At 37.7% G+C, this 11079-nt stretch overlaps 1 protein-coding gene and 1 pseudogene across 1 annotated transcript in view; both read right to left on the bottom strand.

Annotated features, from left to right (window-relative positions):
• The window catches only part of LOC138922075 (large ribosomal subunit protein uL15m-like), a 414353-nt gene that overhangs the window by 184044 nt on the left and 219230 nt on the right, over positions 1-11079 (bottom strand).
• Positions 3942-5839, bottom strand: LOC138922069 (ligand-dependent nuclear receptor corepressor-like protein pseudogene; annotated as a pseudogene).

Below are 11079 nucleotides of genomic sequence, written 5' to 3'. Positions count from 1 at the left end.
TTTATCCCATATCCAACATGTTGATGAAGCATATAAAACTGTCAAAATAATTTAATGAGTTTCATCTGTGTTTTAAGAATGTAGTTTAAGGTGTGTGGTGAATAAGTCATCAACCCTTACCTGAAGCCTATAGTTTTACATCATCATTATCATTGCATGATAATACTTACTAAGCACCCACCTGCTTGGGGTGTTGTGCTATACTCTGTTTAAATGATGTTAATGAGACCTTGCCATAAGAAAACATCTCAACAAGAGATTTAAAGTCCATCCTAATTCCAGTCCCAGTTGATAGTGACTACTGAATCATTACGTAAAAAGAATAAAACAAGCCCTGTAAAGATGGTGTAATTTGAAGTTCCTTGGGAAGGCCTCTTTCTCACACACTCCCAAATAATTTTCCCCTACCTATCCCAGTGCCTTAACAGTCTGCCAACAGAGATGAATTCTTTTGAGCTCATTATTTAGAGTTAAAATTCTCAAGGTGGGTAGAGAATGAGAGAGGGGGATGAAAATAAAAGGGGATAAATTTATCACATGAGGTACTTGGTATGAACCATAATACTAATACACCGTGCAGTGAAGCATCTGATCAATTTAACCCTCTGTTTCTGAGATTAAAAAACAAAAACATGCATATAAAACTCTCCCATCTAATCTCCCTAAATGAGATCACACATTAAATAATATTTGGCAGGGATGGGAACAGGAGGAGGAAGGGAATTTCAGTTATTAGATTATTACTGATTTTTACCATGAGCCAAAACCAAATCATTTTTATTTTTTATTTATTTTTTAAATTTAAGTGCAAAAGCACTGAAGAGCTTTACTACAAATTACAACCTAGAAACACGTTAACTGAACAATTAAAATTCATACAATCAGATTTAGATATATAACAACACAAAGTAGGAACAGAATTACAGTACAACACAAGACAGATACATGAATTCATTAGAAAATATTGTAATAAATAATTCATGAATCATAGAGCAATTGATTTATGCATAAATATAACTAATTGCCTAACAATCAGTTTATATTAACAAAATCTGTCAAAATCAAGGCAGCCAGAGTTTTACTAAATTACTGTGACAATGGAAATACTGCAATTAAAAAACAAATACAAGTATTTGTACTGTAAACAACTAAAAAAATCAGTCTCACTAAAGTTAGTATACAATTTAATATAAAATTATCATTAGCTACCAGAAATGGTTTAAACAACTTTACTGAGCAGTAGTTTTCTAAAAACAGAGGCACCGTTTTTTCTTTTCCTTCTTTTTTTTTTAAAATATAAAATACTTGAGGAACATTCAAATAAGTAGAAAGCACATAATGGTTGCTTTCACCTTCATTAAAAGTCTGCTGAAACTGGATTTTTCAGAAAATTGTCAATTAATAAGTAATAACTGGTAACTAAATTTATAAAGTACTTTGAAAGTTTAACATAGAGAATATCTTAATGGAATCACTGGGGGGAAGGGGAAGCCATAAATTTCCCTGCCTTTCCAAGTTTGTATGATCAAAAGTGAACTCAGTAACTAGAAACATTTTGTTTCTTTTAAAAGTTAGGAGTTCGGGGCTGGCCCCGTGGCCGAGTGGTTAAGTTCGCGCGCTCCGCTGCAGGCGACCCAGTGTTTCGTTAGTTCGAATCCTGGGCGCGGACATGGCACTGCTCATCAGACCACGCTGAGGCAGCGTCCCACATGCCACAACTAGAGGAACACACAACGAAGAATATACAACTATGTACCGGGGGGCTTTGGGGAGAAAAAGGAAAAAATAAAAAAATCTTAAAAGTTAGGAGTTGATCATTACCTACAAACTATCAAAAAATATTTGATTTACTATTTCTGACCAAAAATAAATAATACAAGTACTAAAACGCGGCAAATTAACTATAATATTACCTATAAAACTACTGAGCACTGTGAAGTCAATAGCAAAATGATCCCTGATTTTATGAATCCTGTCAAGTTTTTGGTCAGGTCATCTTTTAAATGATATAAAAGTGTTCTGTAAGTATCCCTTTACTATAAACTTCTCAATCAATTTATTAATGTAAATATAGTGTGAGGAATAAAAAAGCTCAATACAATATAAATATTATGTAATGCCTTCAAGCCCCCAAATTTTTGCAAGTAAAATTCTGTATAAAGAGGTCAATAAAATTGTGTTGAAACATTAACTTTGCTTTTCACTGGGGGCGCGGGGGGCGGGGAGGGGAAATACATTAAATCATCCAAGTTCTGGCCCTCACAAAATATGGCTTAATTCTTTAAAAAGAAAGATGACCCTGACATCTGCTGTTTTGCAATCTATTATGTATACTTTCTTGGGGGAATAAAAAAGAGCGAGAGGATTCATACCCTAGCATGCAGGTAACATTAATTGCTGAAGAGGGTTCAGTATAGATCGAAGAGACCAAATATCTACTTGGTTGTGTATTTCCCTCTCTTCAGTTTCCTTATACATATGTAAGCAGTTTTTCAATGTAATAGCTGAAAATCTCTTTAGTATTACATGTATATGTGATTATTAGATACACACAAACACAAGTGTAAAAACACAAGTATTTGACAAGGTGCACTTATTTTTTAAATTCAGCTTTAAGTATTCCTTTTGGACTTAGGAAAACTGGCTTAGAAAAATGATCAGAACCTGACTTTTAACAGAGCAAAGGGGCACTCGGAGAACTGTGAACATATGAAGCAAATCCCCAATCTTTATATGGAGGCACATGCTTTATAACATTTTACCACTAAAACGGCATACTCCATAAATCCAACATGGATACTCTGAACCACATTTTAAAACTGCTATATAAAAATTACTGGTCTCTTTTATGAGGCTAGTAAAAGTTAAAATGCACTGCCCAGCTTCTAACTGCCCAATTAGTAGAGTTTACATTACTGAAAGTTCAAAACAGCTTCAGTGTGAAATATCTGTAAATCCATTTAAGACCCTGAACAAACTGCAAATTTGGTTATTAGCAAAACGATAATGTATCGCCCACCAAAATGAAATCTGTAATTCATTTTTGATAAACTGAAAATGTTTTGAAATGTCACAGCAGCAAATATATTAAAGTTACACTGAGGTTTTTCAATAGTAGGAGTCTATCACAATCCTTAAAATTTAAAGTAGTCATAACATCAACCAACCAGCACATTTAAACCAAAATGATCATTCTCAAGCTTTTTCTGTGCCCATTATAAACATGCTCTAAGTTGCATTCCAACTTTCTTTTCTAATCTTACACATTAGCTTATTTTTCAAATGAAAAACAAAATTAAATTATTTTAATAATTAAATTTAAATTACTTTTTGTTCTTAGTATTCCATCTTATATTAAAGGATTTTATAGCTCCTGGGGTTAACAATGTGTCAGTTTTTTTCAAAAAGTGTATACCTTATAAACCCCAACTTCCTGCTACAACAACTGTTAAATGATAAATATTAAATTTCATTATACATATCATTTAAGGTTTTCTTGTCTATTCCTGGTGGATGCACTTGAGTGCATTTCATATTTCATAGAATGCACTGTAGTGTCCTAATACTGTATATATTAATTTTTCTTAGTATGGAGATAGCTGCGTATTTAAACTCTGATTGGTTGGTTGACGTACTTACAGTAACTCTAAGTATGTTAGGTAAAAATGTTTAAAAACTATTAATATCATATTTCCATTATAAGATGGTTTAACTGAATGGCTGGGGTGGTCTTTCACCTATAAAAATGTTTCACTTGACAATTACTTGTTTTCCCACAACGCTTTATGCTATTGACTACTAAAGAAAACCTCAATCTTTTTCACCTATTTATACAAGGATTAAATACAAACTATCAGAATTAAGTAAGCAACTATATAATTCTGTCCACAGTGAAAACCCTGAATAAAACTTTTTTTCAAAAGGCATGTAAGTGGTTTTTCAACTGCAAAATTTCATGTCTCCTGTCAGAGTGAGCATCTGTAATTCCCACGTGTGTGTATATAGACACACAAACACACACCTGTGCACATACACACACACACACAAACACACGTACAAACATTTTCCTAACAAGTAATCTACACAGGCTTGCTGCTGTTTTTGCAGCTGCCAGTCCCTGAATCTGTCATATTATATAACCCAGTGTCTGGTACTCGGAGTTTCTTCGGAGGAGGAGTCTTCAGTGTTCCAGATCTTTCTTTTACCTTGTATTCTAAAGTGCCGTGAGGTACCCCATAAATTCCTTGTGCTTTGGAAGCACTCATTTTGCCACTCATTACCATTGCAATAGCCTCTTCCATTATTTCATGATCATACTGCCGATAACGGCCACGTTTTTTCCTGGGCTGCTTATTATCTTTTCGATCCAATCCATCTTCAGTATTTTCAGAGGTTCCATCAACTGTTCCATTTTTAGAATTAAGACACAAAGGAGAGAGGTCCCCGGGTAGAAAGTAAGAGTCAACACTTGAGTGAGTTACGGGCCCAGAACATTCTATTTTCTTCTGTTTAGGGAGTATATTTTTCAGTTTTTGGAGAGCTGATCCTTCTAGGACTGGAGAGGTTTTGGAAACTTGATACATAACATCCAGCAGACCAGGACCATCAGGTTGTGGTTTTGAAACAGAACTTACTCGTAGTTGAGGAATTTTTAACTGTACAGTAGGACGTGAAGTTTCATATTGTAGGCTTTCATTTTTTTCTTTAAATTAGATTGAGTTTACTTTTTTCTGTGCGCTCTGCTTGAGCTCTTGCCCACAGGGCTACTTTATGCAGCACTGCACAAGTTTCTTTACTGTCTTTATATGAGTAACTATCACTGAAATCTCGAGCTTTGTTTTTAAAAGATGCAGGCTTCCCTGCTGGTAAGGCTTCTAAGTGGAGAAGTAAAGTTTTTTGAGGTATGCCTGCTTTATTTCTGTCCAGTGCTCCAGACTGAATGTCTTTCAAAGCTTTTGAGAGCAAACCATCTGCAAACTCAGCACTTCTCTCCACATAGTCCTCTCTGTTTCTCTGTAGTCTCCCAGCCATTGAATTTTCAGAAGAAGGATCGCATACGGACGACTCTTCAGATTTTATGCTGGTTTTCTTTGTAGAGAGATCTAACACTCCATCCCCTTGCTGAGTATTTTGTTCTTGCATTCGATTCACAGTGAGGTCTAAGGGGCCTTCCTGTTCTTCCTGAAGGGAGTTTTCTGCTTGATTCATTTGAATACTTTTACATATTAGACTTGGTCCAATTGAACCATTTCTATTCTCTTGAATTTTACCACTTTTTGAAATATACTCAATTGCAAACTGACGTATCATCTTTTTCATTAATTCCTGAGCAACTAGGGGAATGTTAGGATCACAGTTCTGAGGAAGGTCTTTCTTTCGAAAGAGTGCATTTAGCTAATTTTCTGCTTGGCATTCAGTCTTTCAGTGTTGGACTGGCCCTGAGATGACAGTTCCTCTGTTGGTGTTGACTGTGAAGAATCAAGAGATGGTAGACAATCCTTCAAATAAACTCAGGGCTCTTCGTAGCCGTGGTCCATAAAGCCCTTCTAAAATACTCTCAAAACCTACACAGTGCATGAGACGGTGGCGCCAAGAGTCGAGTTCCCGCCGGCATCCTCTCCTCTCCGCCGCGCACCGAGGGCTCCGGCACCGGGCGGCGAGGGCAGCGGCCACTCTCTCTCTTCCCTTGTCCATCCGCGTCCCGCGTCACGCGCCCTCATTTACATACGAGCGGCGCAGGCACGAGGCAGGGGCGCGAGCCCCGGAGCGCCAAAAACAAATCATTTTAAGAATGAGACCAAGAATAGACTCATTTTGTAGTGATCAAAGTTGAGGAGCAGAAAACAACCAGAGATGTGCTTTTCCTCAGTGAAGGCGGCAGGAAGCCAGGGGCAGGAGGGCAGTGAATCCCTTTGATACTGGGAGAAAACCAATTCCGAGAGAGCCAATCAGAGGGCACGGGAAGGGGCTGGAAATAAATGTCACCTCGACAAAACCTACCCAGTTGTATCAAAGCTTGGCCCTGACTTCAAGGCCTTCATTCGCAGCTAAATAGTTTCTGTTTTAATTTTATTAAAGTATACTAACGCATACATTTGTTATGAAAAAAATCAAGTCATACAAAATAATAATGAGGGACAAAAGTTCTCCACAGGCAATTACTTTTCACTTTGTTTTTTATTTCTTCCGGTGACTGCCTCCATATTTATAAATTAAAGGATCTCAATCACTAATTGTTTTATCAATTTTTGACATTGTGGATTCACTTATGACAGGTGAGGATTTAGATAATTTAAACTATTTCCTCTTAGTATTTTAGTTATTTTATGATAAACCGTATAATTTAAATAAGGTAAGTACTTCAAACATCTGTTTTTTTGGATTTTCAACTTTCAAAATTATACATTAGCTCCTCACTCTGTGCGAGATGAAGATACTTACACACCTAACCTCTCACACTTCTTTGCTCCTTCTACTTGCCAACTTCTGTTAGCTATATATTTTCTTTAACATTGTTATAGATTATAATGTACTTATACACTTTAAGTGATCATTTAGGGTAAATAAGAAGCTACAACAATCACTGTATTTGCTCTCTCTAGAACACTTTTCATTATTGCCCTCTTTCCTGGCCACAAAGAACTGGCTTTCAGGTTGACAAGCTTTCTTTAAATTCCTGATCACAAACCTTAAGCTGGTCATCCTTTTCCAGGGTTTTAGAAAACTTACTTTTTCACTCTCCGTGATGACTATTTTGTATGTTCTCTCTTGGCCAATGATTTTCCTTTACACTTCAGAAAAAAGTCACGAGATAGGGAACTTCTCCCACATCCCACCACTAAATGTACAATCCTTCCTACAACTGCATTTATCTTCTGCATCATATTAAAGAGAAGGAAGTGGCTTTTCTTCTGTTAATCTTCAGTCTTTCCAGCTGTGATCTGGACTCCTATGTCTGCTACCCACTTAGGGGTTTAGTTGTTTTCCTTATCCCCTCTCTTTACTGCATCATCAATCTCTCCTCAGGCTGGATGGTCTCTTCATCATAAAAAATGTTGTAATATCGCTCATCTTAAAAAAACAAAGACAAAACACCACTTTTCTTTACCCCGTAATCCCTCTAGCTGAGCCTATTTCTCTGCTTGCTTTCATAGCAAAACTTCTTGAAAGAGTTCTACGTGGACTCTCTTTTCCTCCTCTTTGATTCATACGTTTTCCTATGAATAACCTCCATATTGCCAAATCTGATAAGAAATGCAAATCAAAATCACAATTGAGATATCACCTCACAAATGTCAGGATGACTATTACCAAAAAACAAAAAATGGCAAGTGTTGGCAAGGATGTGGAGAAATTGGAACCCTTGCACACTGTCGATGGGAATGTAAAATGGTGCAGCCACTATGGAAAACAGTATGGAGGTTCCTCAAAAAATTAAAAGTAGGGGCTGGCCCAGTGGTGTAGTGGTTAAGTTCAGCTCTCTCCGCTTCTGCAGCCCAGGTTTGCAGGTTCAGATCCCGGGTGCAGACATACACCGCTTGTCAAGCCATGCTGTGGTAGCAACCCACATATAAAATAGAGGGAGATTGGCACAGACGTTAGTTCAAGGCCACTCTTCCTCAAGCACAAAGGGGAAGATTGGCAGCAGATGTTAGCTTAGGGCCAGTCTTCCTCAAAAAAAAGAAAAATTAAAAATAGAGGCTGGCCTGGTGGTATAGTGGCGAAGTTCATTCGCTCCACTTTGGCGGCTGGGGTTTCATGGGTTCAGATCCCAGGTGTGGGCCGACACACCATTCATCAAGCCACTCTGTGGTGGCATCCCACGTACAAAAAATAGAGGAAGACTGGGGCCAACCCGACGGCATAGTGGTTAAGTTCGTGTGCTCCACTTTGGCGACCTGGGGTTCGGAGGTTCAGATCCTGAGCATGGACCTAGCACCATTCGTCAAGCCACACTGTGAAAGCATCCCACATACAGTAGAGGAAGATTAGCACAGATGTTAGCTCAGCGACAATCTTCCTCAAGCAAAAAGAGGAAGATTGGCAACAGGTGTGTTAGCTCAGGGTCAATCTTCCTCACCAAAATAAACCACATTAAAATAGACTACCACATGATCCTGCAATTCTACTCCTGGGTATATATGCAAAGACTTGAAATTAGGATTGTGAAGAGATATCTACACTCCCACATTTATTGCAGCATTATTCACAATAGTCAAGATATAGAAACAACTCAAATGTCCATCAATAGTCAAGTGGATAAAGAAAATGAGGAAAATGCGAGATAGACACACAATTAAACATTATTCAAACTTAAAAATTAAGGAAATACTACCATTTGTAAAAGCATAGATGGACCCGGAAGATATTATGCTAACTGAATACCATTCACAATCGCAACAAAAAGAATAAAATACCTCGGGGTAAATTTAACCAAGGAAGTGAAGGACCTATATAATGAAAATTGCAAGGCCTTTCTGAGAGAATTGGATGACGACATAAGGAGATGGAAAGACATTCCATGTACATGGATTGGAAGAATAAACATAGTTAAAATGTCCGTTCTACCTCAAGCAATCTACAGATTCAACGCTATCTCATCAGAATCCCAATGACATTCTTTACAGAATTAGAACAAAGAATCCTAAAATTTATATGGGGCCACAAAAGACCCCGAATTGCTAAAGCAATCCTGAGAAAAAAGAACAAAACGGGAGGCATCACAATCCCTGACTTCAAAACTTACTACAAAGCTACAGTAATCAAAACAGCATGGTACTGGTACAAAAACAGGTGAACAGATCAATGGAATAGAATTGAAAGCCCAGAAATAAAACCACACATCTATGGACAGCTTACCTTCGACAAAGGAGCTGAGTGCATACAATGGAGAAAAGAAAGTCTTTTCCAAAAATGGTGCTGGGAAAACTGGAAAGCCACATGTAAAAGAATGAAAACTGACCATTCTTTTTCACCATTCACTAAAATAAACTCAAAATGGATCAAAGACCTAAAGGTGAGACCTGAAACCATAAGGCTTCTAGAAGAAAACGTAGGCAAGTACACTCTCTGACATCAGTATTAAAAGGATCTTTTCGGACACCATGTCTTCTCAGAGAAGGGAAACAACAGAAAGAGTAAACAAATGGGACTTCATCAGACTAAAGAGCTTCTTCAAGGCACATGAAAACAGGATTGAAACAAAAAAAACAACCCACTAACTGGGAAAAAATATTTGCAAGTCATATATCTGACAAAGGCTTGATATCCATAATATATAAGGAACTCTCACAACTCAACAACAAAAAAAATCAAACCACCCGATCAAAAAATGGGCTGGAGACATGAACAGACATTTCTCCAAAGAAGATATACAGATGGCTAATAGGCACATGAAAAGACGCTCATCATCGCTGATCATCAGGAAAATGCAAATGAAAACTACACTGAGATATCACCTTACACCCATTAGAATGACAAAAATATCTAAAGCTAATAGTAACAAATGTTGGAGAGGTTGTGGAGAGAATGGAACCCTCATACACTGCTGGTGGGAATGCAAACTACTGCAGCCGCTATGGAAAACAGTATGGAGATTCCTCAAAAAACTAAAAATAGAACTACCATACGATCCAGCCATTCCACTACTGGGTATCTATCCAAAGAGCTTGAAGTCAGCAATCCCAAAAGTCCTATGTACCCCAATGTTCACTGCAGCATTATTTACAATAGCCAAGACATGGAAGCAACCTAAGTGCCCATCAACAGATGAATGGATAAAGAAGTTGTGGTATATATATACAATGGAATACTACTCAGCTGCAAAACAGAACAAAATCATCCCATTTGCAACAACATGGACGGACCTTGAGGGAATTACGTTAAGTGAAATAAGCCAGTTAGAGAAGGATAATCTCTGTATGACTCCACTCATAGGAGGAATTTAAAAATGTGGACAAAGAGAACAGATTAGTGGCTACCAGGGGAAAGGGGGGGGTGGGGGGCGGGCACAAAGGGTGAAATGGTGCACCTACAACACGAATGACAAACATTAATGTACAACTGAAATCACACAAGATTGTAACCTATCATTAACTCAATAAAAAAAAAGATATTATGCTAACTGAAACAAGTCAGTCACAGAATGACAAATATAGCATGATTTCTCCTATAGGAGGTATCTAAAATAGTCAAACTTAGACAAGCAGAAAATAGATTGGTGGTTGCCAGGGGACGGGAGTGGGGAAAATGGAGAGTTGTTGTTCAGCATCAAGTTTTAGTTATGCAGGATACATAAGTTCTAGAGATCTACAACATTATAAACTTAAGAGGATAAGTCTTAGGTTAAATGTTCTTCCCACACACACACACAAAAGCAAAGGGACGTAAGAAATCTTTTGGAGGTGATGGATATATTTATTACCAGGATTGTGGTGATGGTATCATGGGTGTAAGCATATTGTCCAACTTCATCACAATGTATACATTAACTATGTACAATTTTTTAATGTTAATTATACCTCAATAAAGCTGAAAAAAATATAAACTCTCTGTTCTCTTAAATGAGTTCTTAGCAGCATTCAAAGCAGTTGAGCACTTGCTCCTTGAAATACTTTTCTTGTTGGGTTTCTGGATAGACCATGCTTCTCTCACTTTTAGTGGCTCCTCTTATACTATCTAACCCCTAAATGTTGAAATCTATTTTTCCTATGCAGGTGATGGGGTTCAGGGCATGCCCACACCCCCGCCCCGCCCACCGCAAGATGCACCACTCTGGTATGTGGATTATTTCAAGCTGAAGAAAATAAAGGCTCAGAAGACTCAGGAAGAACATTCCACCTTCTCCCCAACTGACTAAAAGAAATTTAAAATAAAGGCCAGTCCCCAGGACAAGCCATCACCTTAGATAACTCTGGGTATCTGGTAGACTGGGAGGATCCTTGCTAAGCCCATTCTTATCAAAGTTCTATTTACCAAACATTTGCTTTTCCATTTCCAGGAGTTGCCTTCCTCCCCTTTGAAGCTCCAAATCACTACCCCCAACATCCTCCTTGTCTGTAGCTGAAGAAATTTAAACAG

This window comes from Equus caballus, unplaced genomic scaffold (genome assembly GCF_041296265.1).
Source record: "Equus caballus isolate H_3958 breed thoroughbred unplaced genomic scaffold, TB-T2T haplotype2-0000448, whole genome shotgun sequence".
NCBI classification, from domain to species: domain Eukaryota; kingdom Metazoa; phylum Chordata; class Mammalia; order Perissodactyla; family Equidae; genus Equus; species Equus caballus.
Note: the sequence above shows the minus strand (reverse complement) of the source record. Positions and strands in the feature narration are given on the sequence as shown.